This window comes from Octopus sinensis, linkage group LG10 (genome assembly GCF_006345805.1).
Source record: "Octopus sinensis linkage group LG10, ASM634580v1, whole genome shotgun sequence".
Classification (NCBI taxonomy): Eukaryota; Metazoa; Mollusca; class Cephalopoda; order Octopoda; family Octopodidae; genus Octopus; species Octopus sinensis.
This window is the reverse complement of record NC_043006.1, coordinates 2,840,086-2,862,945: the sequence shown is the minus strand read 5'-3', so window position 1 is coordinate 2,862,945 and position 22,860 is coordinate 2,840,086. Positions and strand designations below refer to the sequence as shown.

Sequence of the window (22,860 nt, the reverse complement as noted above, 5' to 3'; positions counted from 1 at the left end):
CACCTGTCTTCGTCTTTTGTTGATTTTTTTCGTAAACTCTCCCTATATATATATATAGGGAGAGTTTATATATATACATAGATATATATGTGTGTGTGTATATATACATACATACATATATATATATATATATGTACGTATCGAACGGCCTTGGGATTAACCTAGCAAAAACCAAAGTCTTAGCAAGTAGGAAGGCTGTCAAATCAAAAAGCCCTCCAGGTAGATGGCCTGCTCAATTTGTAGAAAAGGCATGGGTAGAAACCCCATAGGACATACCTGGTATAAGCTATGGGCACATAAAAGGTGCAGCAATATCAAAGGAAGGTTAACCAGGAAGATAGTTTTTGTGTGTTGTAGATGCACAGGGGCAATAAACACTGAAGATGTACAGAAAACAGATTCCATCACATGCCAGGGGGAGAAACTAGAAGTAGTTAATAGCTTCTGTTACCTAGGCGATCAAGTCTGTAGTGGGGATGGTTGCTCTGGGAGTGTAGTGGTTAGAATAAGAAAAGCCTGGGCAAAATTCAGGGAGCTCCTACTGCTGCAAGCAACTAAGGGGCCTCTCATTCAGGATGAAAGGTAGACTGTATGATGCATGTGTGCAAACTGCCATGCTACACAGGAGTGAAACAAGGGCCATGACTGCTGAGGACATGCGTAGGCTTGAAAGAAATGAAGATAGTTTTTGTGTGTGGCAGTATGATCTGCTGGATGAGTAATATCAGTGTACATAGAAGGGACAGTGTAAGTGCCACGAGAGACAAGTTAGACGTAAGAAGCATCAAATGTGGTGTGCAAGGGAGATGATTGCACTGGTATGGTCATGTGTTATGCATGGATGAGGACAGCTGTGCAAGGAAGTACCACTCGTTAACTGTGGAGGGAACATGTGGGAAGAGGTAAATGAGGTGGTGAAGCATGACCTTCGAACATTGGGCCTCACAGGGGCAGGGACAGGAGACGAAGACCTTTGGAGATATGCCGTGACTGAGAAGACCCAGCAACTAAAGAGAGATCGCAGCCATGGCCGATGCCAGTGTTGCATACCCTTGATGCATTGGCTGATATGATATGTTTGGGAAGTTCTGTTGAGTCAAGTAAAACCAAAATCACAGCTGTGGCCAGTGCTCCCTAACTGGTCCCTATTCCGGTGGCACATGAAAGGCATCATCAAAATGTGGTCAATGCCAGTGTCCCCTGACTGGCTCCCTATGCTGGTGGCATGTAAAAAGCACCATCTGAATGTGGTTGATGCCAAGTCCGCCTGACTGGCTCCCATGACGGTGCTATGTAAAAAGCTAGAACTATCTGACTGGCCCCCATGCCGGTGACACATAAGAAGCTCCCACTGCACTCTTGGAGTGGTGGGCATTAGGAAGATCATCCAGCTGTAGAAACACTGCCAGATTAGATAGGAGCCTGGTGTAGCCGCTGGCTCTCCAGACTTCAGTCAGACCGTCCAACCCATGCCAGCATGGAAAACGGACATTAAACAATGATGATGATGATGATGATAGTGCTGGTGCCACACAAAATGCCCCCAGGACACTTTGTAAAGTGGTTGGTCTTAGAAATGGCATCCAGCCATAGAAACCATGCCAGAACAGACAACGGAGCCTGGTGCAGCCCCCAACCTTACCAGCTTCTGTCGAACCGTCCAACCCATGCCAGCATGGAAAATGAACATTAAATGATGGTGGTGATATGTAGATACACACACACACACACGCACACATATAATGCAAGTTTCTTGAAGGTAATTTGAATGAGACTGTAAACATGTGTTGTCTTTGAGAGTAGTATGGAAATGAAAGTGGGAACAGCAGCAGAAGAGAAGCAGTCTATAGTAAATTCATTTGGTGTGCATACATGCAGAGCAAATTTAATGCAAACTAGTTGAATAGACTTGAAACAAACTGATGTAAGCTAAAACATCTTTATTGCAATCTGCATTGTTGTCTCAGTAGAGCAATAAAAATGTTCGTATGATACTAATGGAGAAAGGAAAACTTGACAAGCAAGAACTAAATCAACCACCAAAGCTATTGAGCAAACCTATCATACATGGATGAGTTGCTTTCAAAAACTGAAGTTCTGACTATGCATGAATGCACACACACACACACATAGACACACACATAGACACACAAATATATGCATACAGACACCAAAGAATAATGATATAAAACAAACACATATAACCTCACTTATATGTTGACTGAAGTAGAAAGCCAATGATACAGACAAAATGTTAGTGACCTGGCAAGCAAATAACTAAATTAGAATGAAATGAAATATGTATATAGAAAGCAGTCAAAGGTGAGAACAAGAGAATTGAAGTTGGTAGGTTTGTGTGATAAAGAAATTTTATGAAAACTGAGGTTATAGAATACTATAAAACACTAACTTGTCAAGTAATTTATTTCACTCAAAACTAAAGATACCATCATTAAATAACAATAGCTCAAACTGCTCGACCGAATTACTCTGGCTAAAACAAACTACAGTCATTGATGTTGTTGTTGTTGTTGTTGTTGTTGTCACTGCCATTGCTTTTGTTATTCAGTAAATCATCTTCCAACTTAGAAATGAGAAAACTTTGTTTACGAGGGAAGTGGTTCAAATTTAAGTTTAAATCGATACGCAGACACGTATCCAGGTACGCAGAGAGGGTATGAATGGGAAAAGTCACCGTAAACTGGTTGTGATTGTTAATGAGCTTCAGCCAGAGAGCTAAATGCCTATCTAAATTAACTCAGTAACTGTACAAATTATGAGTCATTTAACAGGTTTACAATCACATCTGAAACAAAATAACAACAACAATAAACTAATAATAATAATAATAATTATTATTATTATTATTATTATTATTATTATTATTGAGGTGGCCAGCTGGCAGAATTGTCAGCAGCTGGGCAAAATGCTTAGCAGTATTTTGTCCATCTTCACATTCTGAGTTCAAATTACACTGTGGTCAACTTTGCTTTCCATCCTTCAGGGTTGATAAAACAAGTATCAGTCGACTACTCCGGCCAATGTAGTCGATTATCCCCCCCCCCCCGCTAAAATTTCAGGCCTTGTGCCTATAGTAGAAAGGATTATTATTACTGCCAGAAATTATTATTATTATTTTCAAATTCCACTGAGGTTACTTCACTTTTCATAATTTCAGGGTCGATAAAATAAGGACCAGTAAAGAGCTGAGGGGTCAAGGTAACTGATTTAACGCCTTCCCCCAAATTGCTGGCCTTGTGCCAAAATTTGAAACCATTATTATTATTATTATTATTATATTGGGATATTTAGGAAGGGTTTTGTCATCTCAGGTGACATGTTGTAGGTCAACGTTAGGAATCTCCTTTTTTTCTTTCCCAACAGTTTAATCCTGTCGGCTGCATATGAAATAACAACAACAACAACAACAACACACCAGTATGACAAGATCGGATGTTTTATTTTAGTCCATGCCAGCTATAAATAACCTATTGTATGTTGTTTAGGTAAATTGGTTTATATAAATTCACGATGTGACTCTGCATTATCATGATTTGAAAACAAGTTTAAGTCATACAACAATGAACCAGTAACAATAAACATTACAGCTATTCAGTACGTTATGCCTACTCATATGTAAAAATCCAGGTGACCTTTTATATGTAAGTATGTAGTACATCTTTACAACTGTTGCTTTACAGAGGCCATAAAAAGAAGTCACGGTGGCCTAATGGATAATGTTTTTATTATTTAATTGGTTCATAGTTGATAAATTGCTTACTAACACACATTTTGCTCCGTATCTTTAGTCAAGACATCAAGACTGTTCTGCTTCACTCTCATAAACAACAAATTATGCTCCAAGAGGGTCTCACAGTGACAGGCCCATTGCCAGACTTTGCTGCCCTGGGGTTGCTTCAGAATATTCTGGAAGGGCACTAATTTGTGTTGCAGGAATGTCTTTGCAAACTGTATTTTCTACATCTGAGGGTTCACCAATAAATAGTGAGGAGCCGGTGCTGTCCAGTGCACCTTGCAGCAACAGGCATGAATAGTAGCACATCTAGAAAAGTGTTTTTTTTAAAGCTATGGAATTTTGTCAAAGCTGTTCAACCCGTGGCTCTCCAGTAAAAACCCTAAAGTACAGATCTGGAAGAGGTGCTCGAGATATGTAAGAAAGTTTGGTGGACAGATGACTTAGAACAATTATCTCTGATTTATATTTCAAACTGATTTGTGAACTGCAAGACTGCACCAAAATATGAACAGCTTACATCATTATTGTGTTTTTATTCAACCATTTAACTTTTAGATTATTCTGTCAAACATAATGTTTATTTCGTCACACTGCTTCAAAGTAATCATGCATTCACTTGTACTTTCAAGATTTCAAGGATGTGATTGCATATTTCAAGAATGACATTCTAGGGTCAGTGTGAGAGGCTGGATCTGGCCAGTTTGAACATAGAAAATATGAAGAATATTTGGGCATGAGATGGCTGGTTTAAATGCTATAGGTTTAAGTGAAAATCAGTCCACTTCCAGGATTAAAACAACAAAATAGTTATAGCTGATACAGATTCAGAAAGCTAGTTTGGAAAACTCTAAACAGAAACCGTTTCAAAGTTAAAACTGTCAAGAGTGGTTTTAAGAGAGCTCCTATATCACTCTGCTTACATTTTTATTGATGCTGTAATCAGGACTCTCGGCTAAAGCATTAAGTTTAAGGAGTAGTAACTTTATAAATATTTCACAAGTCTGAAATATAAATTAAACTGGGTCACAAAAAGCCTTATAACAATTAGCATTGTCTTCACTTTACATAAGTATATTTATATTTCTAACTACTTTGTGGTATTGGTTTTGAATTTAATATTCCATAAAACTGGACACTATAACTCAGATTTTCAAACAAGTGGAAAGCAGACATTCACAATAAAATTATAGGTAAAGAAAAATCATATAACTAAACAAGCTTAGTAAAAGAGCCCCATAAGGCAAACAATCATTTTATTTTACACAGGATAAGATACAAATTATTATTATTGATTTTTTGCAATGGGTTTTATAGTTCTAAAAATCTTTATTCTTCAGTTGCCATTATACTGACGTAGGCAAGATGGGCCAGCAAATCTCAACTGTCAGTAGAATAGTAAAAATCAATATTTCACAGCTGGATATACTTTTGTAAGCATTTAACCATGAAACAACAGAGATAGGTAATGGTTTGATCAATCTGACTCAGAGGAGTTGAACTTAATCCTACAACAGCATTTGAAATCATAACATTTCGTTCTGTCGTTCAGCATTTTAATAACTCTTGTCTTTACAAAATATTTTAAAACAAACAGAAAGGAATGCATAAAGAATGAGCGACATGTGGTGTTACGTGATGTGATATGACACATAACCGACCAAGCTATCAGACGTTGTTACACATCGCTGATCACAATGCGCTTTTGCATTGTTTTAGCCTTCAAATGATGCCACCCTACTGGCTAGGTGAGCAAGCCAACATTCCCCATCAATCAAAGGGGGGCTGGAGCAATGTGAAAGGAAGTGTTTTGCTCAAGAACACAACGTGCTACCCAGTCAAGGAATCAAACCCACGATCTAGTGATCATGAGTGCAACAGCCTAACCACTAGGCTACGCACCTTCACGAGCTCACTCAATGGAGAAGGGATCAGGCCATTGTTGAGTGGTAGTTCATTATCTGCTGCGAATTGTGCAGTGCATGTTAAGTGTCTCGACAGGTGCCGACACAGCTGACACTGAAACTAAGTTTCACAAACCTTTCTAAAGACTTTAAAAAATCCCTTTATGCTAACTCCCTATAGCCTGTTACCTTTACTTTTAATTATTGCAATTACCTCATACCAATTTCATAAAGCCAGCCTTATATACTCATCAGGTAGCAAATCATTTACTTCACACAAGTCCTTCATAATGTAGCTTAGATTTCTCAGCCAGTAGTAACTAATGTGGACACTTAATGTGCAACCAATGTAACCGGCAGATTGTTGCTGTCATTGTTGAATAACGTCTGTCTTCTGTGTCCTGGCACAATGATATGCCCCACAGGTTTATCCTACCAGGAATGCCAAGTATTATTATGACCCCAGACCACAATATATCACCTGTGACACGGTGTTTAGATGAGTGGGTGTTCATGCAGAAGCGGTTTGTGGCTGAAAATATTTTGATGCCAGTTTCAGAGGAGGGCAATAAAAGAGTATTTTGTCATCATTTAGCAGCCTCAACTCCTCAATGTTTTTGACAAGGGAGTTGCTACTCATTATTTAGAGTATTAAGTGCTGTCCTATGTTTTCCTGTGAGTATAGAAATAGGAAAGAAATAAAAGTCACTTAATAACATGGTTATGCAGTAAGAAGCTTGCTTCCCAAACACATGGTTCTAGGTTCAATCCCACTGCATGGCACCAAAGCTAACTGTCTTCTACTACAGCCTCAGGCCAAACCAAAGCTTCATGAATGAATTTGGTAGGTAGAAACTGAAAGAAGCCTGCCATATGCATGTTTTTGTGCTTGTGTTTGTCCCCCTTCCACCGCTTACAACCTGTGTTGGTTTGTTTACATTCCTGTAACTTAGAAGTTCAGCAAAAAGTGCCCAATAGAAAAAGTAACGGGCTTAAAAAATATAAGTAGTGGGATCAATTTTTGGGACTAAAACCTTCAAGGTGGTGACCCCAGCATGGCTGCAGTCCAATGACTGAAACAAGCAGAAGATAAAAAGGAATCCAATATCTTGGTGTAATGCTGAACTGAAGAATTTGATATGAAACAAACTGTAAAGAGCATTAACAGTTTCATGACTCACAACAACAATGTGCAGGCTACAGTATTAAATTCTATCAATAAACTAAAAAAAAAAAATCATAAAATTATAGTAATCATTATCCTATGGTTACATCAACTAAAAAGTACCACATTGCTTTTTTTTTATTTTTATAAATACGTAAGTTAGTAATAAGCTACCAAAGGTTTTGATAGAAACTGTAGCTTATTCTGGAAGCAGACAAGATGTCCTTATATGACACGAGGGTGTTATAGTCATGTGGTCTCTAATCCATGTATGTCATGTGCAGCTGTTGCTACCTGTGTAGCTTGAGGCTGTTTATGCATTCAATAAACTACACCATAAGTAAACAACAAGCATTTGTAAGCATTCCCAATCAGGCCATTTCCCAGTATACCTGTTCTGTTAGAATCAGTGCTTTTGGACAGGTCCTAAATGGGTTAAATTTTCTTTTTGTCTCTTTCTTATTTTAGTCATTAGATGTTTGCCATGCAGGGGTTCTGCCTTGAAGAATTTTTAGATGAATTGATCAACCCCAGTACTGATTATTTTTTAAACTCTGGTACTTATTCTATCAGTCTCTTTTGCTGAACTGTTAAGTTATGGGGACATAAACACATTAACACCAGTTATCAAGCTGTGGTGGGGGACAAACACAGACACAAAGACACACACATGCACGTGTGCACATGCATACAACAGGCCTCTTTCAGTTTCTACCAACCAAATCTATGGCCCAAAGCTATGGTAGAAGACACTTTCCCAAGGTGGTCTGTAGTAGAACTGAACCCAGAACCATGCGGTTGGGAAGCAAGCTACTTACCACACAGCCACGCCTGCCCCTAAAAATGTGTAGTTACACATCATCAAGTAATTATAGTGATGAATTTTTTTCACTGGGTATGTGCATTATTGAGCTAGCGTAAAGAATGGTCACTGAATATGATAGAGACAGGTGACACAGAAGCAATACGAAGAGCTGAACATCATTCTACTAATACAGACAGTTCCACAAATAATGGTAAGCAGAGGTAAAAACAGAAATGAAAGAACTCCTTCATTACAAGGATGAGACAATTAAGGTTCCTTTTTCCATCAATATAACCTGCAACTCAGGTTGTTTTTCAGTCAGTCAGCACTTTGCAAACACTTCTTCAAGACAAAGTGTTTTCTTATAAAACCAAGAAAACATTTGAACATCTAAGGTGTTAAGACAGAGTAAGAGAGTGCTTGAATCATGACAGTATGTTACAAGTAGGGGGCCTCTTTATAAGTCATCATCATCATCGCTTTAACATCCACTTTTCCATGCTTGCATGGGTCAGATGCAATTTGTTGGGGTGGATTTTCTATGGGTTGGATGCCCTTCCTGCTGCCAACTCTTATCTGTTACTGAGGTAATATTTTTCCACGACCAGACACGTCTTATAAAGAAGACTGAAAAATAAAGGACACCACTTACATGAAAGTGACACTCGTTTACAAGTATCAAAGGTCAAAGCAAGGAGAAAGTAACACACACACACACACGTAACAGGCTTCTTTCAGTTTCTTTCAAATCCACTTGCAAGGCTTTTGTTGGTCTGGAGGTGTAGTAGAAGATAATTGCCCAAGGTGCCATGCATTGGGACTGAACTCAGAACCATGTGGTTGGGAAGCAAACTGCTTACCACACAGCCACACTTGCACCTATAATTATTTGAGACTATGATTTATGAAATGTCAACTTGATATTTCTTGACATCTAGCTAAGGAGCTTCCTTACCAGGGTCAGTAAAACCTTTCAAGCATTAATAAATACCAGCTATATTCTGGGGTCCTTTGAGTTTTTCCTTAAAGGGATTCTCTTCTGGAAAAGAAAGGCATTTTCATTTTAGTTGAGAATTTTTACGTGAGGTTTCACTGAGACTCTTTGGCTAACAGCATAGATTGGATCTGCTGGCCACCAAGGAAAGATACTTTCAGGAATACTGACCTATGCCAATGGCTTCTGTTATCATTGTCAACTACAACTTATTCCATCAATTTGGTTCTTGATTCTGACACTTCACATCATCAAATATGAGGAATCCCGACGAAAACCGAATCAAATGCATCACTGATACAACAATTCCTCAACAATTATATTCAAAATAAAAAGGGGCTTGTTCCACTGTATGGCAGATATCCCTTATCAAATTACAAGTTTAGAGTTAACAGTGCTCCCAAAGCAAGCATAGGATAAAGGCCTGCAGTGCTGAGATGAATGAATAGCTAAAACCTACTGGTGGGTGTAGCTATATAGCACCACCACAACACCAGTTGCTGAAATATCAAAGGTTTTGAGAGAAACTGTTGTGAAGACAGAGAGAAAAGACCAAAGTTCTAGTGTCGGATCAAATATCTGAATTATAGTCTTCAATAGCAAGTAGACTTTACATTTCATCATGAAAGCATTAAAGTCATGTCAATTAGCATCTCCCACATTTATAAACTGTGCATTTGTTTATGGAAACGGAAAAACCTAAACCAATGCAAACTAGGATTGTTTAATATAGTGTTTCAAACTAATGGCTCTTTCTCCTTTGGCAGTTTGTAGGTTAAGGTCAAGTGTTATGACTCGGTGGAAAATTAACTTACTTAATGTAATGCACACACAGATATATATATATATATGCAGATTTATATGTGTGTATATATATATATATATATATATATATAGAGAGAGAGAGAGAGAGAGAGAGAGAGAGAGTCCAACCCATACCAGTGTGGAAAATGGACATTAAATGATGACGATATCAGTGTTTTCTAATTAGCAACTTTTGATGCTATTTACTGGAGTTGTGTAGTGCCAGTCGTCTTATCGGAATTTCTAATTGAATATCCTGCAAAATGCATTGCATATGCTGAATGATAAACTTTATTCATTATTCATTGAGCATCATCTACTCTGTGTTCTCTCTACAAACCATGTTCATGCTGTGAAGCTAACCAACTGTCTATAACCATGATCCTTTTGATTCCCACTACTTTACTGTATGCATTTATGATATTGTATTTCTTAAGAAAAGATAACAGCTCAAAGTTTTGATTCAAGACCAGCAAACATTAAGAATGATTGAGATTTTTCTGGCAGTGGTCGAGACAGAGGTCTTTAATGTAAGTGACAATGCTGGCCTTGGATTTGTGTCAACCCAAAGATACAGTCATCCAGGCACCCATCTTTTTCACTATTCTCGGGAGAGTCACAGGAGTACAGTCCTCAGGCATTTCTTCCAAATGGTCCTGCCATTTCATTTTCCAGCGGGATTGCAAAGCTTGACCAACTGAAACTAGGGATATTATCCAACCATCCTGTTCTTGGTCTCCCCCAAGATCTTCTGCAGGTTGGCTCAACATGTAGAATCCATCTTGTGATTCTTTCCTACAACATTTTAATCACGTCTGCATAGTACCAGAGCTATGACCTCTCAATGTGGAGAGGTTGTGACTTGACCTGCAGAGATTCCTTGACCTCTGAGTTATGTAACCTGTTGAGTAACATTGCTCCAGAAACCTTCAGAGGAACCCCATTTTTGGTCACTTGTATTCACAACTGCACTCTTTCAGTCATTATCCAATGTTTACAACTAGGGACCTAAGATACAGCAAGTGATATTATCAAAAGCCATGCTTGTGTGTAGATAACATGGAAATCAAGCGCTCAATAACAAGAGTTACCATAAAACATGAAACAATACACAAAATATATTGGAAAAGAAAACTGTGATCTTTCTGCAATATTGTGAAAAATCTTTGTAATAATAGTAAACAAGTATGCAAGACTAGAGTAAAATCAGACCCAAAAAGCAGCAATTTCAAATCTACTTCTCTAACTCTGATTCTATAAGACTTTGATATTCTTGTACAGTTCTACAACACAGAGAAGCAATTGTAGACATGCTTTTGACTATTCAACTCTTCAGTTTCAAAGACAATTCATAGCAAAAGATTCCTGTCAGCATATAAGAGTTGTTCAAACAATAAAAACTATTGTTACAGACGATCAAATTATTAGGAAACGTTGGCAGAACTAGAAGAGTGGCGGCAGACTGAATGTTTGGTGAGAATTTAAATATGTACCTTGATGCACTCAGTTCAAACCCTACTAAGGTTGACTTATTCCCCATGATTGAGAAAAACAGTTATCAGTCAATCACTGAGCGTGGATTAACTGTCAACCACTCCCAAAATATCTGGTGCAAAGTCATTATTGAAAAACAAGCAAAAGAGTTGTTCCCTCGACTCAGACTGAACCCAACACAAAGTCTCATCTACAGTCAATCATTAATTGACAAAATTTGCTCATTATTCCATCTTGTATATCTTCACAGCGGCAACAGTTGCCACACTTTCAAACGGCATACACTGGACCCTCAGTTCTTTCGTTATTGTTTTCAGCATATTTTGTCTCCCTTTAATTCCAACTACACACTTGCTTCAGCCAAAGATCCATCATCCCTCTTTGCATTTCATGTCTTGTTAAATCTAATTATAACACACACACACACACACATTCACGATCTCTGTGACTGTTATTAATTCGAGTTACCATGATAGACCAAGGCTTTAGAAATACACTTAATCTCAACAAAATTGTCAAATTCAAGTTTATCATTTAAACAATTGAGAATAGACATGCAAGAGAGAAAGGAAAAAAGAAAGAGAAATGAGCAACATGCCTTCCTGAAATACCAATGTTAAGACAAAAAACTACAATGAAAACTCAAGAGGAATATCAACAGATTCCTGTCCACTTTGCAGCTGCAATATTACTTTGCATTTCGCTTGCAGTTATCTCGTTAAGGACTATTTAAGAGTCATAAAAAAAAGACCCACACTCTCCAGTATCAGTGACTCACAATTATAGCTTGATACCCGGAAACAATAATGAGTGTTCAAAGAGATTATATCTATGGAGATAGAGAGATAGAAACGCAAACAATAAACAATAAGCAACAAGTTGAAGTGATGTTGCAAAGTAGAAACATGTTTATGGTTGTTATCCATTCATTTTTTGAAGCCAATTTTGTCAGTAATTTCTGAAGCTATATTAAAAATATTAACAAAAACTGAAGCTATTTAATAAATTCAAGTTTCCCCAATGCAAAGGTTCACCTTGAAACTTCTCAAAATTAACTTAAGAAGTTTGCTTCCCAACCACATGGTTCTGGGTTCACTCCCACAGTGTGGCAGCTTGGGCAAGCGTCTTCTATCATAGCCTTGGCCCAGCCAAAACCTTTTGAGAGGATTTGGCAGATCGAAACTGAAAGAAGCCCATTGTGTGTGTGTATCCCACTGCCTCTTGACAACCTGTGTTGGTGTGTTTATGTCCCCGTAATTTAATGGTTTGGCAAAAGAGATGGACAGAATATGTACTGGGCTTAAAAAGACAATAAGTACTTGAGTCAATTAGTTCAACTAAAATTCCTCAAAGTGATGCTCAAGCATGGTCACAGTCTAATGGCTGAAACAAGTAAAAGATATTGGAGTACAACACAACGGATAACTGGTGTGATACAGATGAAATGTGAAGTAAGAAGTTTAATATGATCCCCACTGCAGGTGATAGGTACCATGAAGGGGCACAAAACATGTTAATCACCGTCATACCAACCCACCAGAGACTATCCAGAAGTCTCTGATACAAACTTTCTGCTTTAAATTTAATCCAAATTAAAAGCTTCCACCAAAACCCCATGCTAATTTATGTTCCAAGCACTCGCTTCAGAATAACCAAGTTGTGATGAATTTTTTTCTTTATTTCCAAAATAATTGAAACAAAGACAGTGTATTTCAACGGAAGCAAAGGGATAAAACTTTATGCAGAAGGTGTAAGACACAAGGCAAGAGAGAACACACGAAGGATTTTAACATTGACAGAAAGATCACTTTTAAATCACAATCACCAGTTGCATTGTATCAGTTGGTAAATCCTGAAATAATTTTCATTCTCAGAGTATAATAATATTTCACAGTAAATATATATATATATATATCACATGATCATGTGACCGACCAGGCTATCAGATGTTGCTACATACCGCTGGTCACAATGCGCTTCGCATTGTTTTAGCCTTCAAATGATGTCACCCTGCTGGCTAAGCGAGCAGGCCAACAGAAGAAAGAGTGAGAGAAAGTTGTGGCGAAAGAGTACAGCAGGGATCGCCACCACCTCCTGCCGGAGCCTCGTGGACCTTTACGTGTTTTCGCTCAATAAACACTCACAACGTCCGGTCTGGGAATTGAAACCGCAAATATAAATATATATATATATATATATTCCTAGATCTAATGGTTAAAACAACTGAGCAGGTAATTAAGCATGAGTAATTAAGCTAAAGGTGAATTAATATAAACTATAACCATGATAAAACATTTGATAATACAAAATGCTATAAACCTGTAGAAAAGTTTGTATGTGTGTATATATATATATGTGTGCATATATATATATGTGCATATATAAATATATATATATATGTGTGCATATATATATATGTGCATATATAAATATATATATATATATATAAATATATATATATATATATACATATATATATATATATATATATATATATATATATATACATATATATGCATATATATATATATATATATATATATATATGTATATATATATGCACATGGATGGATGGATGATGATGATGATGAAATAGGTCCTGGAAAGCATTAACAGCAATATTACAGTCGATGCAGGAGTGAGTGCCAAGAAGGCATTTGCTGTTTAGATACCAGGAACTTGAAAACAACTTTGAAGTGACTTGACATTCAAGAAGCTGATACAGACCTGATGGTGTGTGTGATTGGGGGGGAGGAGGAGGAGGAGGAGAAGCAGTGAGGTAGCACAAGCAAAAAGAACAGCTCTATTAACAGGGATTCAACACACACACTCTCTCTCACACACACACACACATACAAACTCATTTTTTCTATTAAATTTTCAAGGTGCAAGTTATTACACTGGACAGACGGATTAAAACTGGACAGATACAACATCAGATTGGCTATTATTAATATGAAACAAATTGATGCACACGGTTTCATTTCTACCTTTCTTTTAACACCTGGTGATTCAGTGTCCCCCATCAAGACTAACCTAACCATTTGTTAGTCAACCAAGCCTTCATTTCCACATCACAGTTTCTCGTTTGCTCCAGCGAAGCCTCGGCATCAGAGGTTCTCAACTATTTTCTATTTATGGACATCTTTGATTCTTATTTTATATCATAAATAGAAATTCTATCATCATCATCATCATCATCGTTTAATGTTCGTTCTCCATGCTAGCATGGGTTGGACGGTTCGACCAGGGATCTGGGAAGCCAGAAGGCTGCACCAGGCTCCGGTCTTATCTGGCAATGTTTCTACAGCTGGATGCCCTTCCTGACACCAACCACTCCGTGAGTGTAGAAACAATATAGAAACAAGTATAGAAACAATAAACTGTTACATTGATACAAGTTAGAAAATTACTCAATGGTTAGAGCATCGGGTTTACAATCATGAGGTTGTGAGTTCGATTCTTGGACGAGTCTGCGTGTTGTGTTCTTGAGCAAGACACTTTATTTCGTGTTGCTCCAGTTCCCTCAGCTGTAGAAATGAGTTGTGACATCACTGGTGCCAAACATTATCAGCCTCTGCCTTTCCCTTGAATAACATCGGTGGCAGCGAGAGCAGAAGCTGGTATGCAGCCTTGACCAGACTTGTGCATTGAAGAGTAACCTTCTAGGTGCAACCTCATGGTCATTCATAACCGAAAGGAGGAAAGGTCTTTACTTTTTTTTTAGCCAGAAAAATAACACATTACAAAATACTGGAAAAGAGATTTTTTTACTTTAAACACCATTTATTCTAATGAGTTGAGGCAATATCTATAGATTTCCTAGGCTTTGCTACACTGGGGTAAAAGAGAGTTTGGATACTGCTTAATGCTCAGTTACGAGTGTTTGGAACAAGGTGGCAGGGGTGTTCCAGATGGATGTATTTCTGAAAAGGTAGAATATTGAGTCTGGGGTATGATGTGGTGGGAGATAACATGGAGTGAAGGGAGTTGGTTTATTTTGCTTGTTACATACAATCAACAAATTTGAAGGAGCTGAGATATTTGTGGTAGTAGTAGAGGAGCATGGGTGGAGTGGCTGATGAGAGTTGGTGAATAATAGTTTGTCTATTAAACAGATGGTGTTTTCCATAAACATGGTCGAGAATGTAAGAGAATGAAACAAGAGATTCACCCACGATGTAAGAAATTCACTCCAGGAAAAAGGTGAACTTCTACAATATATCTTGTCAGTAACCAATCAGGACATAAGTATTTCCTGACCATGAAAAAGAAACCCCAATCATGGTAATTTGGGGAGATTGTATTTAGGTGTCTTAAGGAGTCATGAAATGAATAATGAGCCCTTATTCTTACACTGGTTAAAACTGTTTTAATTGGGTGCTATGTTTTTCAAAACCAGTTGAGTGTATAGTGCAGTAGGTAAGTTTTCCTAAAAGCTACGATGTCTGTGATTTGTGCTATTGAGTAACAAAGTTGTAATATCACAGTTGCAGGTTATTTTTAAGGTCTCTGTTCTTAGAGAATACGTACATCTGCCAAGAGGAATTAATGTTTCATGAAGATATCTGATTACAAAAAGGAGAGAGAAGTGTAAGTGGGGTGTCATCTATGTAAGTGTTCATGTGATTAGAGGTGGCAGCGAATGGGTCATTAGTGTCAAGAAGGAAAATAATTAATGAGATTTTCAGCCCTGAGGCTGAAGACAGTCTTTTCAACACATGCTGAGGTGGAGGGATCTGATAGAAGCTTGTGATCAAGCTTATTAGGGTTGGGTGGAGCCAAAAGACAAGAGAGTTTGCCAACAGATTCTAATGCAAGAAACAGTCGAGGTTTTTTTTTTTTATTGACATCAAAGATAAACAATTTTAATCAAACCTAAGTTTACAAAAAAAAAAATAAAAAAGAGAAGAGTCCATTGCATTTTCTAAGGGATCTAACTCAATAGAAACTATGCTGGTGATCCCTGAGAAATGGAAGATTCAAAGTAATATGATTATTTGCAATTATTTCCATTATCTCATATATGTTTCAAGAGGAGCACTTTAGGCTAAAACAGGCCACATTGTTAAAGGTTTCCGTACCAATATATATATATATCATCATCATCATCATCTTCGTTTAATGTCCGTTCTCCATGCTAGCATGGATTGGATGGTTCGACCGAGATCTAGGAAACCAGAAGGCTGCACCAGGCCCCAGTCTGATCTGGCAGTGTTTCTACAGCTGGATGCCCTTCCTAACACCAACCACTCCATAAGTGTAGTGGGTGCTTTTTACGTACCAGGTGAGGTTGGCAACAGCCACGATCGGATTGGTGCTGTTTACGTGCCACCGGCATGGAAGCCAGTCAAGGCGGCGCTGTCATTGGCCATGTTCAGATGGTGGTTTTTACGTGCCACTGGCACGGAAGCCAGTCAAGGCGGCGCTGGCATCGGCCACGTTCGGATGGTGCTTTTTACATGCCACCAGCATAGGGATCACAACTACAATTTCCATTGATTTTTGATGTTGGTGTACTTGACTCAATGGATCTTCTCAAGCACAGGGTTGAAATGGTGTTTCTTTACTTGCCACCTGCACAGGAGTCAGTCCAGCGGCCCTGGCAACTTCCGGGTGCCAATCATAGGATTGGTTCAATTTCGATTCCGATTTCACTTGCCCCAAGTAAAATACACACACACACACACACACACACACGCACACACACACACACACACACACACACACACACACATCTTTTGTGCTTGAATCCATTGAATTTGTTCCACTTTATAAGGTTTCCTTTCTAAATCATTCAACACAAACTCGTGCCATTCCATTTTATTTTTGCCATTTCTCTCAAACTGCTCAATGAAATGGTTTGAAATTTTCTAAATCCTCCAAAAGTCTTTCAACTTTTCTACTGCAACAGTTTCTCTGTTTGTCTTTTGTAGTTGAAAGCTCATTCTGCTTTCTTAATTCTTAACTATTCTCTTAATATTCATAAATTTTGGCGATTTGCAGTGCATTGCAACACTGATAAGAGATTTCTTTACTATTATCGAAGCCCGAACAGTTCTTTTGAGGTAAGTTGCTGCCATACTATAAGAACATTGACACTTAAGTCTGATTTGATTTTTTTCCACCAAGACCAATAAAAATCTCTTTCTCTAAATTTTCAAACAAGGTTTCCATTGACTTGCTGGAGTTGTTCTATTTTTTGTTATCAGAAGTTCATTCTGCTATCTTCATTGTTTCATAAAGTTTTGAATGTTCATAAATTCAGATGATTCGCCCAGCATCACAAAAGTCGAGAGGAATTTTGGTGCTACTTTAGCATGTGGTCAACTGCAGTATCTATAGTCTATGCTTTGAAATGACTTGATCTGGGCTAGGGTTAGGAACACTTTGAAATTACAGACTGAAAAGTCAGAAGGCCAAGGTGTGTTAGTGCCTTTTCGTGTCTGCACAAGAAATGTTGTTCTTCATGCTTCTATAGTATTTTGAAAGTGATGAATATAATTTTCTTATTTTCCTGTTATTTGGTCATTTTTAATTCACTTCCTCATTCTCTAATTATCAATCTGCATCAAGTAACTTTTTTTTAACATTATCTCCATCATTACTGACGGCTCAGGTACTCTAGTGTCAAAATAAACACCCAAGAGAGGAAAAAAACTAAAAGTTTGCTGATTATCACAGTCCATCTTAAGAGCACACTGTTTAAGAATTTTGGCTAGAATATCAGATACAAACATAGAGTAAAAAATTTCCATAGACGACAGCAATGTACATATATGGTGATTATAAACATAGGTTGCAGAAAGAATAGGAAGGTGATGTCTTATTGTGTGCACAACAAATTATCCACTAAATGGAATTCAGCAAAATGCTCAGGCGAGAGGCCAAGTTAGTGACTGTGATGGTTTTGTCAGGTTAAAAATAGATGAAATTTTAGAAATAAATAGATATAAATTTTAAGAGTTCCCCAGTGATGATAAACATAAATGACAACAGGAATTATCAAAAAATAACTAATATTTTTATCTGATTCATACTTACTTGAAAATAATAAAGAGACATCAGTTCTTATTGTATCCAAAATTAAAACAGAATTCTTGAAAAGATAACTTTACCTGAATAAAAAAAAATAAACAAATGTAAGTTTGGAGAATTAAAAGTATATATTAGTATTTATTAGTAAACAGATATAAACAGAATTTAATGAAAGGATCGTACATCTTGGAAATCATTTGAACAAAATTTCTAAAAAAGTAATGGAGAAAAATGCATCAGGCAGCAAAACTAAAACCAATGTTTTCTTGTAAGAAACCATAAAAGTTTGAAGAAAAGTATCCACTTGATAAATTTCAGCAACCATTTACAGCACACTGATTGTTTACATGACCTAGATTGCTTGCAAGGACAGCAGATTGGCTATTTATTCTGTAATGAATATCAACAACATGGCTGACAAAGTAGTAGAAATCACTGAGCTGTGAATAAATTTAGGGGAGGAGAAAGTGAGAATTACAAATTACCACCACCGCGCCACCGCCTGCCATCATGACCACCATCTTCACTATTGTTGTTTCTGTTTGTTTTCCCCTCCCCAGGATGGTGTTCACAACCCAGGAAAAGCACACTATTTGTTTTGCAACCAACTCTCTCTCTCCCTCGGTTTATTTGTTTATATATTTATTTATTTACTTTATACCACAATTAGTGAGCAATAAGCATTGTTCTATACAGATTTCCAACAAACCAATCTCTGGTTCACTGCATATCTGACTCTCACAGTAAATAGGGAGTGTCCAATTCAATGCAAGGAGCTACATTGGTAAAGCACTGTGTTGTTTATTTATTTTTTTCTTGAAGATAGCTAGATTCTATTCTGATATAAATCAAGGAAGGATCTCTCTCTCTCTCTCTCTCTCTCTCTCTCTCTCTCTCTCTCTCACACACACACACACACACACACACACTTTCCATCCATCAAATTCCAAAGATATTGGTCAACCCAAGGCTACAACAGAAGGCACTCACTCAAAGTGTCATGGTGTAGGGCCAAACATGGGACTGACATGGTTGTGGAGTGAACTTTTTAATGATACAGAACTGCTGCCTGCAGCTGAACTGAGAGTTGAACCTACTGGTCTCCTTGACTTATTGGAATCCTTGTCAAACCATCTAACCCGTGTGCCAGCAGGGAACATGGATGTTAAATGATGATGACGACGGTTCCTGATACTAAAAACTAGCAGACGTTGCCCTGAAACGTGGTCTGGTCTGTGAATGCTCAAGATAAACATCGCATTGGCTTTATATGTGAACAAGCACAATAACAGTTATCAGGTGGCTTTACAACAAGGCAGCAACACTCTAAGTAAACACACACACACACTCACACACACGCACACACTCACACATACACTCACACACACACATACACTCACACACACACACACACTCACACACTCACACACACACATACACCCACACCCACACACATACACTCACACACACACACACACACACACACTCACACACACACACACTCACACACACACATACACTCACACACACACACACACTCACACACACACACACACTCACACACACACACACACACTCACACACACACACACACACAAGTATCATATGCAAATGCACAACGCATATCAGTAAAATATAGAAAATTGCATACAGCCAAGTAATTGGTGATTGGTAATTAAAAAGCAGATTCTTGCAGCCTCCAGACAAGAGAGAGAAGTGGAAGCTAGCAGGAAGTTCAAACAGGCATGTGCTGTTAGTCTATCATGCCACCATGCTTCATACCAGTCGAGAGACAGCAATAAAAATAACACATCAGATCTGCTTTTAAAGTAGATTAGCAGAAAGATACCTCTGTTTTCAGTTCAGTATGTTGTAATGAAAGAAAAGAGGGGGAGGGGGCGGGAAGACAGAAAATATACAATAAACAAAAATGAAAACAACAATTTGAAGAATATGCACATCCTGCCTACTGAGACACATCAAGTAACTGGTGTGCTCCACCTCGAAAAAACATTGTGGACCTCCCCTTGGTGTAGATGAGTGAGAGTGCATGTGTGTTGACATAACTGGTAGATATGTTTCCCATATGAAACAACAAACAAAACAAAAGAAGATCTGATGAGAAACTGATGGTCAGAGCAAGATGTAACATGTTCTCTGTGTGTGATTCAGTTCCCGAGAACAGAGTCACTTCTGAAAAGCTATTATACTGACAATTAGAAACCTATTTCAGCATGTGATTAGGTGAAATAAGGAAGAAAAACAAAGCTACAATAACCCTAATATCAGATGAAAATAATTGGCCTTTTCATATGAAACATAAATAAACAGCTTAGATTGTTCTACAGCAGCGATACCACAATCAAGTTTCAATTCTCAATGGTCCCCACTTCATTTATTTTGCTAATTCTCTTGAGATAGGTATCAACATCACACAATCCCATTCGTCTTCACACCTAAAAGACCGAGGTAACAAAATATTTTAGAGTGAAAGAGATAGCTGAGACAATAGAACAGAAAGCTAAATGTTTTACATAAATAGGTTTCATGTGTCATTAGAATGTTCACATTCTTTACAGTTCTAACTTTGCTTTCCAATCCTCCCAGGTTGATGAAAATAACTGTCCATAATTTACCAGAATCAGTTCAATTGAGAACTGCTTTACTCATTCAAATAAAAACTTGTCTACCACATCAGCATCTAAAGACAATCAGCAATAGAATATTTTCCCATTTGTTCTTACGTCTGTTTTTCTATGCTAGCATGAGTTAGAGAAATACATATATTATTGCTGCATTGCTTTGCAACTGGAAGCTCTTCGTGTCACTAACTTTTGTAAATTTTCAGGGAATCACTTATTTTTACACATCTTCAAAAACACTGAGCTAGGGGATGATTTGACAGAGAAAATGAAAAACTTCCCTACTTGTGACTCAGTGCTTTTTATACAAGGCACACACATTCACGGTTGACTTCATACAGTTTCCATCTACCAAATTCACTCACAAAGGCCTAGGGTAGGAGACAAGCCAAAGGTGATGCCCAATGTGACAGAATCTGAAATGGTTTAAAAGCCCGATTCTCAATCACACAACCTACCATAGCTGTACCTACCACAGCTAATATTCTGATCCTTATATTTGTAAGAAACAAAACAAGACATTTACTACAACAGCAGCCACCCTTCTGAATAGGCTAAATCACACGTCCCCTCCACCCAGGCGGGTCCAACACATACTTGCTGCCCCCTCTTGTTACTCCTGCTGCTTCAATCTCCAGATCCTGCCATAAATACCTTGTTCCAATCCTTCTTCTTAAAATAGCTTTGCTCTACAATTTGCTCTCTACCCACGTTATTTCCTGTAGACATTTCAGCTGAACATCAACCCTACTGTTATCATCAGTCTGCAAAGGTCTACAAAAGTCATTAATATCGCCCCCCCCCCCCTCTAACAAACTCAAATCTTGTTTTAGTCAACTTTGTCATTCCTTCCTCTGAGGTCAATAAATAAATATTAATGATGTATGAATCACCAGTGTCTTTGCCTTTTAAATCAATGATCTTATTTCAATATGAGAAATTATTATCAACATTATTATAGAAGCAGAGTTATTAGAAAGCACAGAGGAGTAACACAAGAGATAATTTGAGGTCAGCGTTTCAGTAGATGATGATTTTGAGGTAGAAACTCTGCTAAGGTTGAGGTTGTCTTTCTAATTTCACATCAAAATATTTATGAGCAATACAGTAATTAATCATATTCTTTAGGGTCAAATAATTGAAGAAAAATTCATTACAATAAAAACTAATCTAAAAGTGAAAAGATAGACTTTTGATTTCATTTGAGAAAGAAACAATTTTTGTACCAGATGTACATTATCAATTTGGCCAGTATATATTACTGGTATATTCGGTGGAAACATTTCAATTTTGTATGTAATGAGCAAACCACTAAATATTATTATGGCATTTAGCATGTGAGGGGACTGTTTTTATTGATATGGGGAACATAGAAGAGTTGAATTTCAATTAGCCTCAATGCTGGGTACCTCCAGTTTATGGTACTTCCTTAATCTTATACCTATCATAATTCCTCGCATGACTTAACAACAAAACTGGCCAATGTCTTATACTTGCTGAGCTTTCAATTAGTAAAATAAATATGGTGGTAGTTCTTTTCATGGTTCAATGACGAACAGAGAAAGAAATAAAGAAAGAAAGCTGATTGCACTTGTCTTGAAAAGGTCATTGTTCTATGATTCTTCCTGAATCACAACATCAACACAAATATACAAACATCTGTTACTTTTATTCTTATCTCTACCACTTTATGTTTGCACCCATATGGCAGTGACAGGTTTAAAGTCAGTAATCCTCTTATTAATTACTTACATCCTGTAACCCTCAAGATTCAAGTTTAAAAAAACACAAAACGACATTGAAATCCAATTTTAAAGCACAATACTTCACATTGAAAGACTTCAGGACAATGGAACAATTTTCTAAGGGTTTTGAAACAGAAATAGCTAAAATTTCAAAATTCCCATATAGACTAATAATGTTTGTAGTAATAACTGTCATACTATCCATATAAGGCCACAACAATGCACACAACTTAATTATCTCTGTCAAGAATTCTAATTGCATTATTTTTTTTTTCTCCTTCTAATTATCTTAGTGAGCAGAAAGAATTAAAAGTAGAAGGGAGGTTTTAAAAGCAACTAAATTACACTTGACTAAAATTTAACCCTACTTAGTGATTTCAAGTTACATTCTCTGATTCAGCAAAGAAAACATACTTTATAGCACCAAAAGCAAAGCAAGCACAACGGACACAAACAACCTGTCTAACCATGAATTAAACATTTACTGACCTTGTTGGTGCTAATATGGAAAGAGA

The 22,860-nt window shown here is 37.4% G+C and overlaps 1 protein-coding gene across 5 annotated transcripts in view; it reads right to left on the bottom strand.

The window, feature by feature from the left end:
• Positions 1 to 22,860, bottom strand: part of LOC115216435 — a 469,531-nt gene that overhangs the window by 163,597 nt on the left and 283,074 nt on the right. For 3 of the 5 annotated variants that reach the window (XM_036506255.1, XM_036506256.1, XM_036506254.1), the window contains one exon: positions 17,965 to 18,038. The exons of the other annotated variants lie outside the window; for them this stretch is intronic. The gene's annotated coding sequence lies outside the window, so the exon portion shown is untranslated. The remainder of the gene's footprint in view (positions 1 to 17,964; positions 18,039 to 22,860) is intronic. 5 annotated transcript variants of the gene reach the window in all.